We start from the raw sequence: 23,982 nt of genomic DNA on the forward strand, positions 1-23,982 counted from the left end.
AAATGATTTAAGAATTTACACTGCCTTTCATAAATGTTTTTCTTAGTGTTAGGATATTTCAGTACGCACGAATTTTGTCCACACTACATAAAGTTTTTTTTTCATTTGTTTCCCACCCCACTTCTCAGCGCGGTGGCAAACCCTTTTGCGATTATCTATTGCCACAGATTGAATATACTAAGAACTCCTGTATCCTCAATATTTTGAGCAAGTTTCAAAAGATCAGTGCATTTCAGTATACACTTGGATACTGACCCAGGAAAGGCGGTTGTTGTATGGCAAGGACCAATTTCAATGGATTGCTCACACTTCACATCATCTTTTCAAAATGTGTTTTCATTTATTTAAATGTGCATTTACATGTAACTTTTCTGCACTTCTGTATATATATATATATTGTTTACACAATTCTACTCCAAAATCCTCAAATCCTTGTAATTCTACTGCAGTGTAATAGAAGAGGACAGAGTGAAAATACACATTTTCATATTTAAAATATATTGTTAACGATTGCTTCTCTAATGCACTTAAAAATATTGCAGATTCCATTAAATTCCCTATAAAAATGTCTGCAACTAGTTGGATAACCTAAAACAAGAGAGGCACTTTAGTGAATGGTAACTGTTGCTGTTCTGTTAAATGGGGCAATGTTGTGTAGTGGGGATGCATGGTATGTGGGTGGTGATAAATACAGTGGTGTAGTTAGTTTGTCATGATCGCCAGTGCAAGGAAGGAAGTGGGCCCACTGGCTGCTGTTTGAATTGTAAAATATAGAAATTATCAGCATTTGCTGGGCCTCTCAAGCAGTGGTGGCTGGCTCACATTTACAATGGGGGGGTTAGAAGGGGGTAACAATAATAATAACATAAAAAAACTGCACTTAGCTTGGAACATCCTCCTCTCCTCATGTCCTCTCTCCTCTTCTGGCACAAGCGCGCAACGGGACCCAGGAAACTGCACAAGCCAATCCTGGCACTGCTTTCATGGTGGTAACCAGCATGAAAGAAGCATCAGGATTGGTGGGAGCAGCCTTACTCAGCGCTCACAAGAGCTCTGGAGGCCTGTGCTTTAAGTGTGCATGTCAGGTTGGCCGTCGTTCGACGGCCAGCCAAAGGGACATGAGCATTTTAAACAAGTGCACAGCTCCTTGCTGCCACTTGGCCGCAATTGCCCCACGTCGTCTTGACACTCGGTTCAGGACAGGATGCAGAAAAATAAAATGATAATAAAGAAAGTTTCTTACCATTTTATTTTTCAGTTCTGTGGCATTTTTTAGCGAGGCAGCGCTCCTTCGCTCTCGTGGATGGGCTGGCCCTGCCCTCAAGCCTTTGGGACATGGGCATCTGCAGAAATGTTTTCAGGGGGAACGGTCCGCAGAATCCAGGACTGTTTTGGGGGGGAGGGTGCAGCCATAATATTGCAGGCAGCGTAACACGACTGCAACCGTAGTGTTACGCTGCAATGTGAGCCTGCACACAAGGCTGTACCTAAATCTGGGGGTGGGGGGCAGGCCCCCCCTTGTCTCCACCTGCAGACACCCATGCTCAGGGGCCCATTTCCACTACACCTACACATCAATGGTCCTGAACTCGCCCCTCACGACCGCAGCACCAACCTGCTGCCTTCTGCCTCTGCCCCACGACCACGCTGCCGTCTGCGTGTTCGAGGCCCTCCTCCACCCGCAGGCATCCTCCTGCGCCTCATCCCTGGTGGCTAGTGGGCTCACTTGACCCGAGTGCCGCTTCCGCCGTCCCGTAAGTTTGTTTTTCAGCTTTTTTCCGCTTTTCTGCGCCTCGCCGCCGACGCTTTTTGCCCCATTGTGCCCCCCTGATTGCTGTCTCCCCGATCGTATTTAGTCCCAGTATTGTGTCCATATTGTGTTTTTTCCTGCATTTGTGACTGTTTTTGCCCGATTTCTGTGCCTTTCGTCCCTTGTGCGCTCCTCGACCCCAGCCGCTGCTTCCCTGCGGCCCGCCCCCCTCGCGCCCCCATTTGCCGCTCCCTCCCGCCTCCCGCCTCCCAGCTGCTCCTCCCTCCCCCCTCCCTTCTTAATGGCTGGCGCTGCGCGTCGCCAGTGAGCGAATTCGGACCTGGTTCAGGTCCTGAACTCGCCCCTCACGACCGCAGCACCAACCTGCTGCCTTCTGCCTCTGCCCCACGACCACGCTGCCGTCTGCGTGTTCGAGGCCCTCCTCCACCCGCAGGCATCCTCCTGCGCCTCATCCCTGGTGGCTAGTGGGCTCACTTGACCCGAGTGCCGCTTCCGCCGTCCCGTAAGTTTGTTTTTCAGCTTTTTTCCGCTTTTCTGCGCCTCGCCGCCGGCGCTTTTTGCCCCATTGTGCCCCCCTGATTGCTGTCTCCCCGATCGTATTTAGTCCCAGTATTGTGTCCATATTGTGTTTTTTCCTGCATTTGTGACTGTTTTTGCCCGATTTCTGTGCCTTTCGCCCCTTGTGCGCTCCTCGACCCCAGCCGCTGCTTCCCTGCGGCCCCGCCCCCCTCGCGCACCCATTTGCCGCTCCCTCCCGCCTCCCGCCTCCCAGCTGCTCCTCCCTCCCCCCTCCCTTCTTAATGGCTGGCGCTGCGCGTCGCCAGTGAGCGAATTCGGACCTGGTTCAGGTCCTGAACTCGCCCCTCACGACCGCAGCACCAACCTGCTGCCTTCTGCCTCTGCCCCACGACCACGCTGCCGTCTGCGTGTTCGAGGCCCTCCTCCACCCGCAGGCATCCTCCTGCGCCTCATCCCTGGTGGCTAGTGGGCTCACTTGACCTGAGTGCCGCTTCCGCCGTCCCGTAAGTTTGTTTTTCAGCTTTTTTCCGCTTTTCTGCGCCTCGCCGCCGGCGCTTTTTGCCCCATTGTGCCCCCCTGATTGCTGTCTCCCCGATCGTATTTAGTCCCAGTATTGTGTCCATATTGTGTTTTTTCCTGCATTTGTGACTGTTTTTGCCCGATTTCTGTGCCTTTCGCCCCTTGTGCGCTCCTCGACCCCAGCCGCTGCTTCCCTGCGGCCCGCCCCCCTCGCGCCCCCATTTGCCGCTTCCTCCCGCCTCCCGCCTCCCAGCTGCTCCTCCCTCCCCCTCCCTTCTTAATGGCTGGCGCTGCGCGTCGCCAGTGAGCGAATTCGGACCTGGTTCAGGTCCTGAACTCGCCCCTCACGACCGCAGCACCAACCTGCTGCCTTCTGCCTCTGCCCCACGACCACGCTGCCGTCTGCGTGTTCGAGGCCCTCCTCCACCCGCAGGCATCCTCCTGTGCCTCATCCCTGGTGGCTAGTGGGCTCACTTGACCCGAGTGCCGCTTCCGCCGTCCCGTAAGTTTGTTTTTCAGCTTTTTTCCGCTTTTCTGCGCCTCGCCGCCGACGCTTTTTGCCCCATTGTGCCCCCCTGATTGCTGTCTCCCCGATCGTATTTAGTCCCAGTATTGTGTCCATATTGTGTTTTTTCCTGCATTTGTGACTGTTTTTGCCCGATTTCTGTGCCTTTCGCCCCTTGTGCGCTCCTCGACCCCAGCCGCTGCTTCCCTGCGGCCCCGCCCCCCTCGCGCCCCCATTTGCCGCTCCCTCCCGCCTCCCGCCTCCCAGCTGCTCCTCCCTCCCCCCTCCCTTCTTAATGGCTGGCGCTGCGCGTCGCCAGTGAGCGAATTCGGACCTGGTTCAGGTCCTGAACTCGCCCCTCACGACCGCAGCACCAACCTGCTGCCTTCTGCCTCTGCCCCACGACCACGCTGCCGTCTGCGTGTTCGAGGCCCTCCTCCACCCGCAGGCATCCTCCTGCGCCTCATCCCTGGTGGCTAGTGGGCTCACTTGACCCGAGTGCCGCTTCCGCCGTCCCGTAAGTTTGTTTTTCAGCTTTTTTCCGCTTTTCTGCGCCTCGCCGCCGGCGCTTTTTGCCCCATTGTGCCCCCCTGATTGCTGTCTCCCCGATCGTATTTAGTCCCAGTATTGTGTCCATATTGTGTTTTTTCCTGCATTTGTGACTGTTTTTGCCCGATTTCTGTGCCTTTCGCCCCTTGTGCGCTCCTCGACCCCAGCCGCTGCTTCCCTGCGGCCCCGCCCCCCTCGCGCCCCCATTTGCCGCTCCCTCCCGCCTCCCGCCTCCCAGCTGCTCCTCCCTCCCCCCTCCCTTCTTAATGGCTGGCGCTGCGCATCGCCAGTGAGCGAATTCGGACCTGGTTCAGGTCCTGAACTCGCCCCTCACGACCGCAGCACCAACCTGCTGCCTTCTGCCTCTGCCCCACGACCACGCTGCCGTCTGCGAGTTCGAGGCCCTCCTCCACCCGCAGGCATCCTCCTGCGCCTCATCCCTGGTGGCTAGTGGGCTCACTTGACCCGAGTGCCGCTTCCGCCGTCCCGTAAGTTTGTTTTTCAGCTTTTTTCTGCTTTTCTGCGCCTCGCCGCCGGCGCTTTTTGCCCCATTGTGCCCCCCTGATTGCTGTCTCCCCGATCGTATTTAGTCCCAGTATTGTGTCCATATTGTGTTTTTTCCTGCATTTGTGACTGTTTTTGCCCGATTTCTGTGCCTTTCGCCCCTTGTGCGCTCCTCGACCCCAGCCGCTGCTTCCCTGCGGCCCCGCCCCCCTCGCGCCCCCATTTCCCGCTCCCTCCCGCCTCCCGCCTCCCAGCTGCTCCTCCCTCCCCCCTCCCTTCTTAATGGCTGGCGCTGCGCGTCGCCAGTGAGCGAATTCGGACCTGGTTCAGGTCCTGAACTCGCCCCTCACGACCGCAGCACCAACCTGCTGCCTTCTGCCTCTGCCCCACGACCACGCTGCCGTCTGCGTGTTCGAGGCCCTCCTCCACCCGCAGGCATCCTCCTGCGCCTCATCCCTGGTGGCTAGTGGGCTCACTTGACCCGAGTGCCGCTTCCGCCGTCCCGTAAGTTTGTTTTTCAGCTTTTTTCCGCTTTTCTGCGCCTCGCCGCCGGCGCTTTTTGCCCCATTGTGCCCCCCTGATTGCTGTCTCCCCGATCGTATTTAGTCCCAGTATTGTGTCCATATTGTGTTTTTTCCTGCATTTGTGACTGTTTTTGCCCGATTTCTGTGCCTTTCGCCCCTTGTGCGCTCCTCGACCCCAGCCGCTGCTTCCCTGCGGCCCCGCCCCCCTCGCGCCCCCATTTGCCGCTCCCTCCCGCCTCCCGCCTCCCGCCTCCCAGCTGCTCCTCCCTCCCCCCTCCCTTCTTAATGGCTGGCGCTGCGCATCGCCAGTGAGCGAATTCGGACCTGGTTCAGGTCCTGAACTCGCCCCTCACGACCGCAGCACCAACCTGCTGCCTTCTGCCTCTGCCCCACGACCACGCTGCCGTCTGCGTGTTCGAGGCCCTCCTCCACCCGCAGGCATCCTCCTGCGCCTCATCCCTGGTGGCTAGTGGGCTCACTTGACCCGAGTGCCGCTTCCGCCGTCCCGTAAGTTTGTTTTTCAGCTTTTTTCCGCTTTTCTGCGCCTCGCCGCTGGCGCTTTTTGCCCCATTGTGCCCCCCTGATTGCTGTCTCCCCGATCGTATTTAGTCCCAGTATTGTGTCCATATTGTGTTTTTTCCTGCATTTGTGACTGTTTTTGCCCGATTTCTGTGCCTTTCGCCCCTTGTGCGCTCCTCGACCCCAGCCGCTGCTTCCCTGCGGCCCCGCCCCCCTCGCGCCCCTATTTGCCGCTCCCTCCCGCCTCCCGCCTCCCAGCTGCTCCTCCCTCCCCCCTCCCTTCTTAATGGCTGGCGCTGCGCGTCACCAGTGAGCGAATTCGGACCTGGTTCAGGTCCTGAACTCGCCCCTCACGACCGCAGCACCAACCTGCTGCCTTCTGCCTCTGCCCCACGACCACGCTGCCGTCTGCGTGTTCGAGGCCCTCCTCCACCCGCAGGCATCCTCCTGCGCCTCATCCCTGGTGGCTAGTGGGCTCACTTGACCCGAGTGCCGCTTCCGCCGTCCCGTAAGTTTGTTTTTCAGCTTTTTTCCGCTTTTCTGCGCCTCGCCGCCGGCGCTTTTTGCCCCATTGTGCCCCCCTGATTCCTGTCTCCCCGATCGTATTTAGTCCCAGTATTGTGTCCATATTGTGTTTTTTCCTGCATTTGTGACTGTTTTTGCCCGATTTCTGTGCCTTTCGCCCCTTGTGCGCTCCTCGACCCCAGCCGCTGCTTCCCTGCGGCCCGCCCCCCTCGCGCCCCCATTTGCCGCTCCCTCCCGCCTCCCGCCTCCCAGCTGCTCCTCCCTCCCCCCTCCCTTCTTAATGGCTGGCGCTGCGCGTCGCCAGTGAGCGAATTCGGACCTGGTTCAGGTCCTGAACTCGCCCCTCACGACCGCAGCACCAACCTGCTGCCTTCTGCCTCTGCCCCACGACCACGTTGCCGTCTGCGTGTTCGAGGCCCTCCTCCACCCGCAGGCATCCTCCTGCGCCTCATCCCTGGTGGCTAGTGGGCTCACTTGACCCGAGTGCCGCTTCCGCCGTCCCGTAAGTTTGTTTTTCAGCTTTTTTCCGCTTTTCTGCGCCTCGCCGCCAACGCTTTTTGCCCCATTGTGCCCCCCTGATTGCTGTCTCCCCGATCGTATTTAGTCCCAGTATTGTGTCCATATTGTGTTTTTTCCTGCATTTGTGACTGTTTTTGCCCGATTTCTGTGCCTTTCGCCCCTTGTGCGCTCCTCGACCCCAGCCGCTGCTTCCCTGCGGCCCCGCCCCCCTCGCGCCCCCATTTGCCGCTCCCTCCCGCCTCCCGCCTCCCAGCTGCTCCTCCCTCCCCCCTCCCTTCTTAATGGCTGGCGCTGCGCGTCCGCGCCGCTGGCGCGCCGGAGGCGCGCCAGAGGCAAGCCCGTCTGCGCCCGTCCGCGCCTGTACCGCGCCCAGCGCCACCCCCCCTGGTCCTCGCGCCTCCCGCGCCCACTTCTCGGCCGAAGAGCTCCGCGCCCTCAACCCCGGGCCCTCCACTGAATGCTTCCGGGCATCCCCGAAGCTCCTCAAGACCTGGCTCTTCGACCGCTAAACAGCCTCTCCACCCCCCCCCCACCTCAGCGCCTCAAAACCCTAACGGGTACATAGCGCGCTTTATAAATACTATGATTGATTGATTGATTGAATGGACGCTACATCCCTGAGGCATGAAGACATGAGTGATAGACTGCAAGGTTCAGGTCATTCATTTTGATGAATTGGGGTGGATTTGGGTGTTTGTTGACTGTGTGAGATGTCTTGTGTGGCATTGTGTTAATTGAGGCATATGTCTGATTTTGGTTTGCTCCGGTGTTATATCTTATATGGGATAGTGCATCGTTTGGTATAGTGTGTCTCATGACATCTTGGTGTGTTTGTGGTATTCTGTTTATGGCGGTGTTGTATAGGGGTGTATTATGAACGATGTTTGATGCGTTCTTTGAAGATTGTGGGATTTGTTGTGTTATAATGGACCCTGTGCTGCGTGGATAGACAAGATGCTAGGTGGGTTGTGAGGTCTTTGTGTGTGGTATCAGAATATCATTGTCAGAATACCACCTGACATAAATATCATGTCCTCAATATTGTCTACAAAAATATTGCCTCATTGGAGTTAATAATAGCAGATCTAAAACTAGTGGGACAATATTTTTGTGAGCCAAATTGGTATTAAGGACACAGTGACAATATTCTGAATACACAATTCTGACATACAGCCATGTGGGGAGATATATGATGCGGGGATTGGATCTCTTTTGTGTTGTCAGTTGGGTGTATGTTGCCTTGTGCAAAGTGCATTGTGTGGTGTTATATTGTTTGCCAAGATGCGTTGTACCTGTTCAAAGTGTGTGAGTTAGTAATGCTGTATTGTGTCTTAGTGAGAATGATGAATCCCAACGCAGGAGAATCGGCAAATAGCTTAAGGATGGCTGCTGCGGCTTATGCGCACCTTCAGTTTACATTTTCAGCTCCACATGATTATTGGTTCCTATCGAAAGAAATGCATTGCAATAACCCATCCTTAATCCAACTGCACCATTAATATAATTCCATACATTTTAGAAATAATAAGAGTGAAAAGGGATATTCTAGTTTAACCTTTTTTAAACACTGGTGTATGCATTTAGTATATTTTCAGTTTAGGTGGAATGAATATTGTGTAAATGTTGACATCCGATGGTTATGTTCTGTTATTTAGGGCCTAATTCAGACTTTGGCGGGCGGCCTCGTCCCGCCGACAAATGACCGCCCCGCGGTCAAATGACCGCCCCGCGGTCAAATGACCGCGGCGGCCATTCTTACATTTCCGCTGGGCCGGCGGGCGCTCTCCAAAAGAGCGCCCGCCGGCCCAGCGGAAATGCCCCTGCAACGAGGATGCCGGCTCCGAATGGAGCCGGCGGAGTTGCAGGGGTGCGACGGGTGCAGTGGCACCCGTCACGATTTTCACTGTCTGCTCAGCAGACAGTGAAAATCATGGTGGGGCCCTGTAAGGGGGCCCCTGCACTGCCCATGCATGTGGCATGGGCAGTGCAGGGGCCCCCAGGGGCCCCACGATACCCGTTACCGCCAGCCTATTCCTGGCGGTGAAAACCGCCAGAAACAGGCTGGCGGTAAGGGGGTCGGAATCCCCATGGCGGCGCTGCAAGCAGCGCCGCCATGGCGGATTCCCTGGGCCAGGGGAAAACCGGCGGGAAACCGCTGGTTCCCCTTTTCTGACCGCGGCGTTACCGCCGCGGTCAGAATGGCCCAGGAAGCACCGCCAGCCTGTTGGCGGTGCTTCCTCTGCCCTCTGCCCTGGCGGTGTTACACCGCCAGGGTTAGAATGAGGGCCTTAGTGTTATGTATGCAGACGACATATACAACAAAAAATCTCACTAAACATTAATTAGCTGTTTATAGACTTCTTTTTTCTGCAGGTCTGAAGGAAAGGTACTCAATAATAATACTGTTAGATAACACCACAGCAGATTGGTGTGGTAGGTGGGCTGATATCAGGGGCATCGTAACCCCCCCACACGCACACACTTTAGCAGCTGCACGGGGTGTGCCTTTGTTGATGGGCTTCTTCTGTCAGCAACACCAGACAAAGGCTCAGATAAGATGAGTGAAAGGATGGATGGATAGAAGGATGGGTGGAAGTGTGGGTGGATGGGTGAGTGAAAAGGTGCATGTGTAGATGGATTGGTGAATGAGTGGAATGATGGTTGTTAGCATAGATGAGTGAACAGATGGATGGGTGAGTGAAAGAGAGGGTGGTGGGATAGATCAATAAAAGAGTAGTTGGATAGATAAGTGAAATAATTGATGGCTGAATGAAAGGGAGGGTTGATGGATGGATTAAAGGGTGGATGAGTAAAAGAGTGAATGGATGATGAGAGAAAGTATGGATGCCTGAGTGAAAGGCTGGATGGATGGGTGGTATGAAAGGGTGAAAGGATAGATGATGTGAAAGGGTAGCTAGATTGATGAGCAAAAGGATGGATGGATAGATGGATGGATGGCATCATGAACCCCTAAATTTAGCAGCTATAGTGGGGTGAAGATCAGGGCCTCTTCTGTCTGGAACTTGGCAGACAAAGGTGAGTGAGTGAAAGGATGGATACACAGTTGTGAACGAAAAGATGGATGGATGAAAGGATGATAGATGGAGGAGAGAAAGAATGCATAGATGAGTTGAAGGGAGGGTGGATTGATGAGTGCTAGGGTGGATGGATAGACGAGTGAGTGAAAGGCTGGAAGGATGGATAGATAGATGAGTGAGTGAGTGAAAGGATGGATGGATGGACGGATGGAATGAGTGAAAGGGAGGATGGATGGAGTGAAAGGATAGATGGATGAAAGAAAGGGTGGGTGAGTGAAAGAATTGATGGATGAGTGTAAGGTGTGGATGGATGAGTGAATGGATAAGTGAAAGAGAGGGTGAATGGATGGACAGATGAATGAAAGCATAGATGGGTGAGAGTGAAAAGATGGATGGAGGAGTGAAAAGGTGAAAGGATGGATGGATGAGATTGTGGATGGATTAGTGAAAGTGTGGATGGCTGTGTGAAAGGGAGGATGGATGAATGAGTGAAAGGGTGGATTGATTGAGTGAAAGGATGGACAGATGGACCAGCATAAGGATGGATGGATGAATGACTGAAATGATGTATGAGTGAAAGGGTGACTAGAGAAATGGATGAGTGAAAGGGTGAGTACATGGATGGATGGATAGGTTTAATCAGTCGGTTTGGATGTGGATTGGCGGATGAACGTCATGGTGACAACTGAATGAGGAATGAAAGAATTAATGGATGACAGAAAATACATGTGAAATGGTGATAGCAGATGAATGGAAGGGTGAAAGGATGTGTGGATGCTTGGATGGAAGACAAGAGAGGTCTTCGGGGGAGAGGGGTGATGGCTTGCTTCGTTTGCTTGGTGCTATAAGACCAAAAGAGCTTTGGATCAAATTGGAGGTGGGTATTTTCATTTTCTGGCTGCTCCCTTGCTGATATGCACAGCAGAAGAAATTGAGAATGAGAAGTAATGAGGGAAAACAGGAAGAAAGGAACAGACAGAAAAAGTGAACCCGAGAGAACTGTAAGAAAGAAATAAGGATGGAAGACACAAGATGATTAGACAGGGAAAGAAAGAACAGGAGGAGTAAGGGAAGGTGGAAGGAAAGAAACAAGGAAGAAAAGGCAGAATAGAAGAGTGAAAGAATGAATGGCAGGAATAATGTGCAAGGATGATTGTACGAGTGGAAGCACTGATAGGTCAGCAGGAAAGGGTGAAAAGATGGATGGCTGAAAAGATGGATAGGTGGAGATACGGATATTTTGGTGGGTGATACATGAAGAGTTGGATGTATTTATGAGAGGATGGATGTACAGATGGATGGATGATCAAAGGGCGAAGGAGGGTCGGGTTTGTGCACTTTGCATGCTCGGTGTGATTACAGGTGTCAGTCATGTCAGTGGTATTTTAATTCTTTGGGTACTCCCTTGTTTAATATAGTTCATCCTATCTATGATTAATTGAATTAATCTGCTGCGTTTGCTGCATTCCTATAACTATGTGAGCTGATGCACATGCACAACAGTCATGTTCTTCTCTATTCCCTTACCGAGCCTGCATTCTAGGATAGATCTATGGCAAAAACCACTAAGGTCCACACTTCTTCATTGTGTTCAGTTGTGTAACAAAGGCCCCTGCGGCCCCCGTGGTACGGGGGGAGGAGGAGGGAGCTCCAGGGGGCTCCCCTCAGCACAGTACTCTGCCCGAGAGCTCCTGCGTGAGTCCAGTGGCGGGAGCCTTCCTAAACTGTGCAGGGGGGCCCTCAAGTTTCATTACGCCACTAATTGTGTTAATATATATTTGCACACAAAGATTATTGGCGGTGTGGCTATTACAACGCAGCATGAATTTGTTTATCATCAGGTTTTTAAGCCAATATCAATGTGGCTATTGCTGCACTGTATTGATTTTTTAAATGTCTGTGTGCAGGTTTCATCACTCTTTTGGGGAACAGCATGTGGTTTCTCCCTGGAATTTAAACCTGTTGCTCTGCTGAAAATGGCAATCACACAAGACAGCATTTGCGACAAACACCCACCTTAAAGCAGCTGGCCTTCCCAGAATCCCAATAAAACAATCTTTATTGCCCCCTAGATGACAACAGAGAAGCCGTCTTCCAAGTCTATAGTCAATTCACATATAAATCAATGAATCAGAGAATAATGCAGTCTTCCAAGGAAGCGCCTAAACAATATCAACTGCGAGGGTTTGCTAGATGATCAATGTTGCCGACAACACATGAATGGTTGTACCCTAAGGGCACAGGTAAAGGCTGCCAACTGAGTGGTTCCACGGGAGGCTGACATTTTTATTGTGGGCTAACAGAGAACATGGGGAAGTTAATGAATGTGTTGCATTTTAAATGATTGCAATTACTTTGAGGATAATGTAAACCACAAATACTATTTCTTGTGCCTTCAATGCATCCTACAGGGAGTGCAGAATTATTAGGCAAATGAGTATTTTGACCACATCATCCTCTTTATGCATGTTGTCTTACTCCAAGCTGTATAGGCTCGAAAGCCTACTACCAATTAAGCATATTAGGTGATGTGCATCTCTGTAATGAGAAGGGGTGTGGTCTAATGACATCAACACCCTATATCAGGTGTGCATAATTATTAGGCAACTTCCTTTCCTTTGGCAAAATGGGTCAAAACAAGGACTTGACAGGCTCAGAAAAGTCAAAAATAGTGAGATATCTTGCAGAGGGATGCAGCACTCTTAAAATTGCAAAGCTTCTGAAGCGTGATCATCGAACAATCAAGCGTTTCATTCAAAATAGTCAACAGGGTCGCAAGAAGCGTGTGGAAAAACCAAGGCGCAAAATAACTGCCCATGAACTGAGAAAAGTCAAGCGTGCAGCTGCCACGATGCCACTTGCCACCAGTTTGGCCATATTTCAGAGCTGAAACATCACTGGAGTGCCCAAAAGCACAAGGTGTGCAATACTCAGAGACATGGCCAAGGTAAGAAAGGCTGAAAGACGACCACCACTGAACAAGACACACAAGCTGAAACGTCAAGACTGGGCCAAGAAATATCTCAAGACTGATTTTTCTAAGGTTTTATGGACTGATGAAATGAGAGTGAGTCTTGATGGGCCAGATGGATGGGCCCGTGGCTGGATTGGTAAAGGGCAGAGAGCTCCAGTCCGACTCAGACGCCAGCAAGGTGGAGGTGGAGTACTGGTTTGGGCTGGTATCATCAAAGATGAGCTTGTGGGGCCTTTTCGTTTTGAGGATGGAGTCAAGCTCAACTCCCAGTCCTACTGCCAGTTCCTGGAAGACACCTTCAAGCAGTGGTACAGGAAGAAGTCTGCATCCTTCAAGAAAAACATGATTTTCATGCAGGACAATGCTCCATCACACGCGTCCAAGTACTCCACAGCGTGGCTGGCAAGAAAGGGTATAAAAGAAGGAAATCTAATGACATGGCCTCCTTGTTCACCTGATCTGAACCCCATTGAGAACCTGTGGTCCATCATCAAATGTGAGATTTACAAGGAGGGAAAACAGTACACCTCTCTGAACAGTGTCTGGGAGGCTGTGGTTGCTGCTGCACGCAATGTTGATGGTGAACAGATCAAAACACTGACAGAATCCATGGATGGCAGGCTTTTGAGTGTCCTTGCAAAGAAAGGTGGCTATATTGGTCACTGATTTGTTTTTGTTTTGTTTTTGAATGTCAGAAATGTATATTTGTGAATGTTGAGATGTTATATTGGTTTCACTGGTAATAATAAATAATTGAAATGGGTATATATTTTTTTTTGTTAAGTTGCCTAATAATTATGCACAGTAATAGTCACCTGCACACACAGATATCCCCCTAACATAGCTAAAACTAAAAACAAACTACAAACTACTTCCAAAAATATTCAGCTTTGATATTAATGAGTTTTTTGGGTTCATTGAGAACATGGTTGTTGTTCAATAATAAAATTAATCCTCAAAAATACTACTTGCCTAATAATTCTGCACTCCCTGTATGTCCTACGTGCAGGACTTTTTTCTTTTTTGTGCTTTTTTTCCCAGGGAAGGAGTTGTTGCTGTTGGTTACAGCTGGATTTCTCATTAAAAAAACAGCTAGGCTTTATCAGATAATGAGCCGAATAACAATTTGCATGGAAAAACTAAACCTGCCTAAGTTGTTACGGGACTTGGGGGGAAACAATGCACTTAAAGAAGCAAATAAAGCATAAAGGAATGGTTTAAGAGAAAGAGACTGTCAGCATACGGGAAAAACAAATCACTAAAACGAAAAAAAAACATTAATGGAGAAATATGTTAAAAGAATACTTTATTCGCTGGTAAGTAAACGTTTAATAAGTAGGAACATTTTTCTGGCCTGTGAATCTAAGATTCTTGAAATGTATTGGGCTGATTCTTTTCATGTGAATTATAAAGGAACTACCAGGAATGCTCTTGTTTAACTACTAGCAGGGAAGGATTGAAGTGTAAATGCATTGCTCTTACAAAGGAAACCGTATACGTCCATAGGAAGTTTATTATGTAAATATGTGCAGTTAGAAGATTAGAGTGACCATTATCAAGAAGTTTGAAGAGCTATCAATCAAATGATGACAACGAAAACATTCAGTTAAAATATCATTGAGTTACCAAACAGCATCCTAAATTAAAAGAGTTAATCATACACTTCTGAAAGTGTGAACATTTGCAAGAGCCAGCAAATTTAAATGATTATAATGAGATTTTTAGAGAAGTCTAATATGTAAGCAACGTCCAAATCTTTAAATGTCATTATTTCAAAATACCATGAATTCACTAGGAGGAATAATGAATGCAGTCTTACTGTGCAGTATACACATCCAACAGCCGCACATAACAGTTCTTGGCTGCCCAGAGGAAGCCCAGAAATTGAGGCTTTTGGCTAAACCCGGTGATGACAAGAAGGAATTGCTTATAGGAAGCTTTTGTAGGGTGTTAACTCCCAGATATTTCTGATGTAACATACAGGAAAATGTATTGAAACAAATGACACAGAAAAAGCATTAATTTGATTACAATATTGAGTTGTCACATGGTTGCATGATAGTCTATCTTGAATGGACCTACTTGGGCCTCGCTTTTTACATATACAGTAGTGTTAATCGGGGCTGAGACCTCAGAGCATATTTCAGCCCTCAAGGTATTGTGAAAGATGAACTAAGAGTGCATTGGACTTGACCACGCCTTACCATATTGTGGTATCCATATAGGCTCAATTTCCATTTGCTATTTGCCAAATTGACTTTTCCATAGATTGCACTGGTGCAACATTTCTAGATTACATAGATTGTGCCAGTGCAATTGTATACCAACATTTTCATCGTAATGAGATTGCTCACGTCCAGGCGCATTATTTGCATGCCTGATCTATGACAACTTGCACTAATTCACCAGTGTAAATAATGTCATTTTGCACCTGGAGTTGGTCCGATTGTGGATGCAAAATTGAATCAGCACAATCAATGTGATCCAAAAATGTTGGTGCAATATTGCAAACTGACCAGCATACTATATGTGGTATGGACCCATTCAGAAGCTGAATATGCAGGAAAGTGATTTAGAAGTTGAAAGGATTATATTTAATATTGTCTTTAGTTGTACGATGTATTGCGGAGAAAAATACAACCCTTGCCAATAGGATGAGAAAGTCCACCGTCAACTTTAATCATTTAGCAACGTTAATAAAACATAATTTATTTTGTAAATTAAGCAAGTACTCGCTTGCTTGTGTGTTTTTTTCAGAATTTAAATATAATAACGATTTTAATTTCAGCACTTAATGCATTTTTAGAAAAATATCCATAAGCTACTTCTCTAAAAACATACCTCATGTACTCCTAAATAAATATAAACCACTAATAATCGTTTAAGAAAGGGCATATATCGAGCTATGACTCTAAACCCTGTCTAGATTTATGTAGTTGGTAAGGTTCGATTACCTAAGAAATTGGGTGGTGGGATGCAGGGCCCTGGTTAATTTTGTTGTGATTAGCTTTAGGTGTGTTGTGCAGTGATGTGTTGTGAGGTGTCTTATTTTGTCGGGTTCATTCAGGGTTATGTCTTATATGTTGTGATGCACTGCTATGGGAGGTGCTTTTGTGTGATATTGGAGTTTATCGTGTGTGGCATAGGGTATCTGTATGATGAGGCAAGCTGTGAGTGGTGCTTCATGTATAAGGTCATCACAATTCTTGTATGTTGCAGGTGTTCCCAATATAGGTTAAAAATCCATTATTTGATTATATTCTGTCACTCATTTTCTTATTTGCACATTGTGGACATTGGAAAATTGTGACAGATTGCAAAGTTTCCTAGAAAATTCCTCTGCAAAGTATATTGTTCAGTGACATGAAACATAGAGAGTAAGAAGGCTTTCTTGATAAGATAAGACCATTTTCATCTACACTTTGAGTTGAAATCTTGCTTTTCAGATGCCTCAAAGTGCACACATACTGATGTGCTAAGCAGCCATTGAGTAGTGGTTGGGAGCACCGTTCCTATTGTCAACATGGATTTTGAGTGAAGAATGTCACTTTTTTCATATCAGCACTCCATTTGGCACTTTGGCACTTGGGTATTTGGCATATTTCTCTGACTCAGCTCCTTATTAGATTCCTGGCTTTTGTTCCCCCTGCTTGGTCTCAGAAATGTCCATGCAGGCCAGCTGGAGAATTAAAGGCTTCTCCACCAAAAAAAGCCATTTGCCAGCGCTTATTCCTGTCCCTAGGAAAGGTAAGGATGGGGAGAGAATCCCCTAATGATTATTCGGTTTTGCATTGCATTGGGAAGGCTCAGCCCAAAAAGGACAAAGGAGAAAAGGCCCGACCTCTGAAGGCAATCGCAGAATTAATTCCTGTAAGAATTTTTCAAGGGAAGGAACCAGGCAGCTGAGTCACTTAGGTGCATGGTTTCAAGCTCTCAGATCTTTGAACAAGTCACTTCAAGTCGCTATCTTGAAATGTCCTAAAATAGTGTGCAAGAGGGTTAGGACAGAGTGGAGTGGTGATGTGTCATCCCAGGATTATACAGTGATGCCTACCTTCTGGAATTTTCCACCTCTCCTAAAACATTTGCACTGGGTAGAGAAGGAGAGAAAGAAAATGGATTTTGCTGGACCTTGAAGAAGAACAGACCCCTGTGTTTGGTGATAGAGCACTCTGGAATTAGACTGGATGGGACTCTGTGGATTCACCTCTTGAAGGCCAGTGGTGCTAGCCCTCTGACTTAATTTGCAAAAGAATAAAGGCCAGCGCCTTAGTCTCTGTTAAGAAGCATGTGCCCGGTGCTAATAATTTACTTCAGATTAACTAATATTCAAGGGGCATTTCTTGAGTCTGATAATTTAATGGGTACCCCAGCCCTTTGCCCACATATTAAGCAGGGTACACCCTATGTTGTTTTGTATGGTTCTAATAAATGTAGGTGCATCAATTTCCGAGGTTGCATGGTCTTGAAATCACCCAGGCCTCTTTAATCCACTTTTTAGACATTCCTTGCCCATTTTACCTCACTCTTGCCGGTCCCTGCTCTCTTCTTTTGTAATTTTTTTACGTAATTCTCTTTTTCATTCTTCGTCACTGGTATGTTTTTCCCTTTCTTACTCTCGGTCAATATCTAATGAGGAAAATACGTGCCCGCCCCAAATATGAGTACCAGTGAGCCCACTGGCAGCCACCTGATCAAGTATAGACCTGTTACAGGCACAGACCTATTGGACCATAGAAGAGAAGGTTTCACCTGGAGCATCTGAGAACTGGGTCTGCAGCTGGATAAGCCACATCAGAGGGCTGCCTCCTGTGTACTTCAAGTGGCCACAGATGCTATTGTACCTGACCAGTGCAGGCACTGAGTTTCCAAACAAATTATGCTCCCTCAAAATTTGAATATTTAGATGGCTGGAGGCCCGAAGAAACCACTCCTGGTGATCAGAGCTTGCCACCAGGAGAAAACAAGACAGAAACCATCCACAATGCCCACACAGGGCTAGAGAAAGCATCATGAGAAGAGTGGTTCCCCAGGATGGCATCCTAGAGCATTGCCTAGGAAACGGTCTGTAGAGAACCAACTCCCCAGGGACTGAAGTTGAAAAAAGCAGTCATATTACCACAACTTGTGTCCCCTCTTCATTAGGGGCGTGCACAATTTGTACAATTTTTGTGGTGTAATTATATGAAATTTCAGCAAAATTACATGAAAATATGCGTAGGTACATGAAATGAAAATCCATCATTTCACACTCTATTATAGCACCAAATGCATCCTCGTATAAGTGTTTTGGCACAAGGACACATTCAACAAAAGCACCAGGAAGATCAGCTACTTGCATTCTGTTATTCGCAAGTGTTTGCTGGAATTTTTTTTACCGTAAATGGTGCATTTAATGGGAATGTTTTTCACAAATGGCACGTGATTATGCAAAGTTGTGTAATTGGGTCATTTTGAGAATTTCATGTTACTACTGTAATTCAAAATTACAAAATTATATGAATTACGATGGCATAATTTATTTTTTGCCCAGGCCTACTCTTCATCTATTTTCTTGGGGACCTCACCCCCTGGGGACCATCATACAGAGGAGCAGAATTTCAGCCAAATAAAAAAAAGCATGACAGCCATTGCCCTCTAACCGCCAAAGAATCTTTCGGAGGTCATAGTCTTAGGATCATTATTCTCTTGGCACGGGGAGCCCCAGGGCTAAAGAGGAGCAGCCTGTGGGCTGATCACTGGTGCTCTCCCACAACAGAGGTAGTTCAAAGCAGCTGTTGGTCCCAAGCAGGTGGTAGAAGGAATATTGCAGGCTCCTGCATCAGCATCCGAGAAGTTCTATCCATCAGGGAACCATCTAAGAGCGTTCAAGTGTTGTTTCCCATGTGGTCTGCCCCAAAGCAGGTGAGGGTCGCACATACCCCAAAAAGCATTAAACACACAAAGAGCACAAGTAAAAAGAGAAAAGAAAAACAAATGAGCAAGGCCATTGTGGTGACGTAACAGCTCATCAACCATGCAGGCCCTAGGCAATAGGAGCACCCTAGTATCCTTTGAAGCTCTGAAGGAATTTGTATTCTCTGTTCCGTGGTTCAAGAGGGCAGGGGTATCAAATCTCAACAAAAATATGGGGAGGCTGCAGAAGTGCATCAACCCCAAGAAGAATGCCCCCAAATGTTTTCTACAGTGGTACCCAAAGTCTCCCAGGGGTTGAATCGGTGACCGCAGGACAAAAATATTTTATCATCAAGCACTCTTGGAGCTGGGACTTTCAGCCCAAAGGCTGTTGATTGCAAGGACACCGGCTGACAGGTCCTATGGCAACTTTGCAACATGTATAAAAGTGAAAATAACCTCATGCACAGTCTCTTGAAATGCTTTATTGACAAGCAAGGACAAAGTGAACAGTGAGTCATTAAATGTTTTATTGAGGGTAATGGAAATATTGTATCAACAAAGTTAACAGTGAAGCATTACTTGTCTTATTGAAGGTCATGGGAATGCATCATTGGCAATGACAAGTTTAACAGTGAATCATTACATGTATTATTAAATTATTATGCTGTATTGACAATCACATGCTCCACTGAATGTCATTGTAAGATGGCACCATCTTTAGTGATTTGGATGGTTTTGTGCTGGTTTATTGTGACACATTCCTGCTTCTATTATTTATGGTGACATGGTGTATTGGGAGTGATATCCCATGTTCTTACAGTCAAGTACATCAACGTCTAGAAAGGCATCATATGGGGGCAGATTGAGGTAGAAGAGGAGATGAAGGAGAGAAAGGGATTCGGTGAAATTGATGATACTGTGCTCAGAAGGGGAGATGAGGTGAGAGAATCTCTGTGCTAAGGGTAGGTCGCTCCCCCTGCCGCTGCAGCTCCTCCAAGTTCCCGAGTTCCTGTGTTCCTGAGACCCACCTAACTGTAAGTACCCCCCTCCTCCCAGCCCCTCGCCCTGCCCCGCGCCACTCACCTTCTCTCCTGCTCCTGCTTCTTTTCCTCCTCTCTGTCTCTTCCTCCTCGCTCCCCCTCTGCAATCTTCTTCTGTGTTCTTCTGTTCTTCTCTTCTGTTCTTCTGTTCTTCCCTTCTGTTCTTCTGTGTTCTTCCGGTCTTCTGTGTTCTTCTTCTCTGTTCTTCTCGGTGCTTCTGTGTTCTTCTTCTCGGTTTCTTCTCTGTTCTTCTCTGTTCTTCTCTGTTCTTCTCTGTTCTTCTGCTCTTCCGATCTTCTGTTCTTCTGTCTTCTGTTCTTCTGTTCTTCTGTTCTTCTGTTCTTCTGGTCTTCTGTCTTCTGCTCTTCCGGTCTTCTGTTCTTCTGTCTTCTGTTCTTCTGTCTTCTGTCTTCGGCTCTTCTACCTCCTCCGTCTTCTTCCCCCGAGCCTGCCCTCCTGCTCCTTCCTCATCCCCCTCCCTCACTCGCCTCCCCCTCTCTCACCCCTAGCTAACCCGTTCGCTATCTACCTCCCTCACTCCTCCTATCTTCCTATCTCTCTAGCTCCCTATCTCACTATCTAACTCCCCCACTCTCCACCTCCTCCTACCTACCTATCTGTCTATCTATCTATTTCCCTATCTATCGACTTCTCTATCTATTTTCTCTATCTATTTCTCTATCTCTCCCCCCTCCCACCACCCCCTCTACTACCTATCTCCCTATCCTCTCACTCTACCTCTCTCCCTCACCCACCTCTACAACCCCCCTCCCCTATCTTCACAACCCTACTCCTATCTCTCTCCCTAATCTCCAAACCTCCTAACACTCACCCTCCTCCACCCTAAACCCCCTCCCCCAGCTCCTCTCACTCTACCTGTCCCCCCCCTCCCTCGCGCTTTCCCGCCGCGACCTCCTGCACGCCCCCGCCCCCCAGCTCCCATTCGCCCCCAGCTGACCCCTCCCCCCCCCTCCTACCTCTTATGGCGGCCGCTGCGCGACAGTGGTAGCGACCCTTGACCCAAGGGTAGGTCGCTCCCCCTGCCGCTGCAGCTCCTCCAAGTTCCCGAGTTCCTGTGTTCCTGAGACCCACCTAACTGTAAGTACCCCCCTCCTCCCAGCCCCTCGCCCTGCCCCGCGCCACTCACCTTCTCTCCTGCTCCTGCTTCTTTTCCTCCTCTCTGTCTCTTCCTCCTCGCTCCCCCTCTGCAATCTTCTTCTGTGTTCTTCTGTTCTTCTCTTCTGTTCTTCTGTTCTTCCCTTCTGTTCTTCTGTGTTCTTCCGGTCTTCTGTGTTCTTCTTCTCTGTTCTTCTCGGTGCTTCTGTGTTCTTCTTCTCGGTTCTTCTCTGTTCTTCTCTGTTCTTCTCTGTTCTTCTCTGTTCTTCTGCTCTTCCGATCTTCTGTTCTTCTGTCTTCTGTTCTTCTGTCTTCTGTTCTTCTGTTCTTCTGTTCTTCTGTCTTCTGTTCTTCTGGTCTTCTGTCTTCTGCTCTTCCGGTCTTCTGTTCTTCTGTCTTCTGTTCTTCTGTCTTCTGTCTTCGGCTCTTCTACCTCCTCCGTCTTCTTCCCCCGAGCCTGCCCTCCTGCTCCTTCCTCATCCCCCTCCCTCACTCGCCTCCCCCTCTCTCACCCCTAGCTAACCCGTTCGCTATCTACCTCCCTCACTCCTCCTATCTTCCTATCTCTCTAGCTCCCTATCTCACTATCTAACTCCCCCACTCTCCACCTCCTCCTACCTACCTATCTGTCTATCTATCTATTTCCCTATCTATCGACTTCTCTATCTATTTTCTCTATCTATTTCTCTATCTCTCCCCCCCTCCCGCCACCCCCTCTACTACCTATCTCCCTATCCTCTCACTCTACCTCTCTCCCTCACCCACCTCTACAACCCCCCCTCCCCTATCTTCACAACCCTACTCCTATCTCTCTCCCTAATCTCCAAACCTCCTAACACTCACCCTCCTCCACCCTAAACCCCCTCCCCCAGCTCCTCTCACTCTACCTGTCCCCCCCCTCCCTCGCGCTTTCCCGCCGCGACCTCCTGCACGCCCCCGCCCCCCAGCTCCCATTCGCCCCCAGCTGACCCCTCCCCCCCCCCTCCTACCTCTTATGGCGGCCGCTGCGCGACTGCGCAGCGGGCGCGCGCAGCGGGCACGCCGCTGGTGCGCCAAAGGCACGCCAGAGGCAAGCCCGCCTGCGCCCGTCCGCGCCTGGCCCGCGCCCAGCGCCACGACCCCTGGTCCCCAGCTCCCCCAAGCCCCGCTGATCCGCTACGACCCCACCACCCTCCACGCCCTCAACCCAGGGCGCTCCAAAACCTGCTTCCTAGCTCACCCCAAACGCACCCATGGACCCTTCGCCTGCAACTCCTGCAAACGCATCTTCCACCACGCAACTACCACGACCACAAGCCCACGCGCCATCAACCACCTCAAGTGCATCCTGATCAACGCTCGTTCCGTCCACAAGCACGCCGTTGAACTTTGGGACCTCCTGGACTCCACAGCCCCGGACGTCGCCTTCATCACGGAGACATGGATGAACGCCTCCTCTGCTCCAGACATCGCTACCGCCATCCCCGAAGGCTACAAGATCTCCAGAAAAGACCGCACCAACCAAGTAGGAGGAGGTGTCGCCATCATCTTCAAAGACTCCATCAGCGTCACCACCTCCACCGAAGACCCCCCCCTCGCCGCTGAACACCTGCATTTTCAGATTCGCACCGACCCAAGGACCACCCTCAGATGATCCCTCGTCTACCGTCCTCCCGGACCTCGCGCCTCTTTCAGCGACGCCATCGCCGACTTCATCTCCCCGCACGCCCTCGCCTCACCGGACTACATCCTCCTAGGCGACCTCAACTTCCATCTGGAACAAAACAACAACCCCAACACCACCACCCTGCTCGACAACCTCGCCAACCTCGGCCTCAAACAACTGGTGAACACCGCCACCCACATCGCCGGACACACGCTCGACCCTATCTTCTCCGCCAGCAAACACGTCTTCTTCAGCCACACCTCTGCCCTACACTGGACCGACCACAGCTGCGTCCACTTCACATTCCGACGCGAGACCTCCCACCTCCGCACTCAACCCACCCCTCGTCGACAGTGGAACAAGATCCCTGAAGAGCAACTCTTCTCCGCTCTCGCCGCCAACCAACCCACCCTCACCACCGACCCCAACGACGCAGCTCTCAACCTCACTAACTGGATCTCCAACTGCGCTGACAACCTTGCTCCCCTCAAACGCACGCATCGACAGACCAACACCAAAAAACCTCTCTGGTTCTCTGACACCCTCAAAGAATCAAAGAAAACTTGTCGTGCCCTTGAGAAGGCCTGGCGCAAGGACCACACCGCGGACAACATGACCGCCCTCAAGAACGCTACACGCGAACACCACCACCTGATCCGCACTGCCAAAAGGAACTTTTTCACCGACAGACTAGACAAAAACAGCCACAACAGCAGAGAACTCTTCAGCATCGTCAAAGAGTTCTCCAACCCCAGCGCCAGCGCCAACGCCGTCACGCCCTCACAGGATTTGTGCGAATCCCTCGCCACTTTCTTCCATCGCAAGATCAGCGACCTCCACGACAGCTTCGGACACCAGACCCAACCATACACCACTGAACCCGCTTCCCCGGACATCACCCTCAACAACTGGACCCACATCAACACGGAAGAAACCAAATCCATCATGAACTCTATCCACTCCGGCGCCCCTTCGGACCCCTGCCCGCACTTCATCTTTAACAAAGCCGACGACATCATCGCCCCGCACCTCCAGACCGTCATCAACTCTTCTTTTTCTTCTGCTACCTTCCCCGAATGCTGGAAGCACGCTGAAGTCAACGCCCTACTAAAGAAACCTACGGCTGACCCAAGCGACCTGAAAAACTTCCGCCCCATCTCTCTTCTACCTTTCCCAGCCAAGGTAATAGAAAAGACCGTCAACAAACAGCTGACCACCTTCCTGGAAGACAACAACCTGCTCGACCCTTCACAAACCGGATTCCGAACCAACCACAGCACGGAAACCGCCCTCATCTCAGTCACAGACGACATCAGAACCCTGATGGACAACGGTGAAACAGTCGCCCTCATTCTCCTCGACCTCTCGGCTGCCTTTGACACCGTCTGTCACCGCACCCTAATCACCCGCCTACGCTCCACCGGGATCCAAGGCCAGGCCCTGGACTGGATCGCCTCCTTCCTCGCTAACCGCTCCCAAAGAGTTTACCTCCCTCCGTTTCGCTCAGAACCCACCAAGATCATCTGCGGCGTACCTCAAGGCTCATCGCTCAGCCCGACACTCTTCAATGTCTACATGAGCCCCCTCGCCGACATCGTACGCAAGCACGACATCATCATCACCTCCTACGCCGACGACACCCAACTTGTACTCTCCCTCACCAAGGACCCCGCCAGCGCCAAGACCAACCTACAAGAGGGTATGAAGGACGTCGCAGATTGGATGAGGCTCAGCCGCCTAAAGCTGAACTCTGAAAAAACGGAAGTCCTCATCCTCGGCAACACCCCGTCCGCCTGGGACGACTCCTGGTGGCCCAC

General features: G+C 50.1%; 1 long non-coding RNA gene across 1 annotated transcript in view; it reads left to right on the forward strand.

Annotated features, from left to right (window-relative positions):
• LOC138258615 (uncharacterized) overlaps window positions 1-23,982 on the forward strand; it is a 361,124-nt gene that overhangs the window by 20,292 nt on the left and 316,850 nt on the right. The gene's annotated exons all lie outside the window — the stretch shown is intronic.

The sequence above is a fragment of the Pleurodeles waltl genome, chromosome 2_1 (assembly GCF_031143425.1).
Source record: "Pleurodeles waltl isolate 20211129_DDA chromosome 2_1, aPleWal1.hap1.20221129, whole genome shotgun sequence".
Classification (NCBI taxonomy): Eukaryota; Metazoa; Chordata; class Amphibia; order Caudata; family Salamandridae; genus Pleurodeles; species Pleurodeles waltl.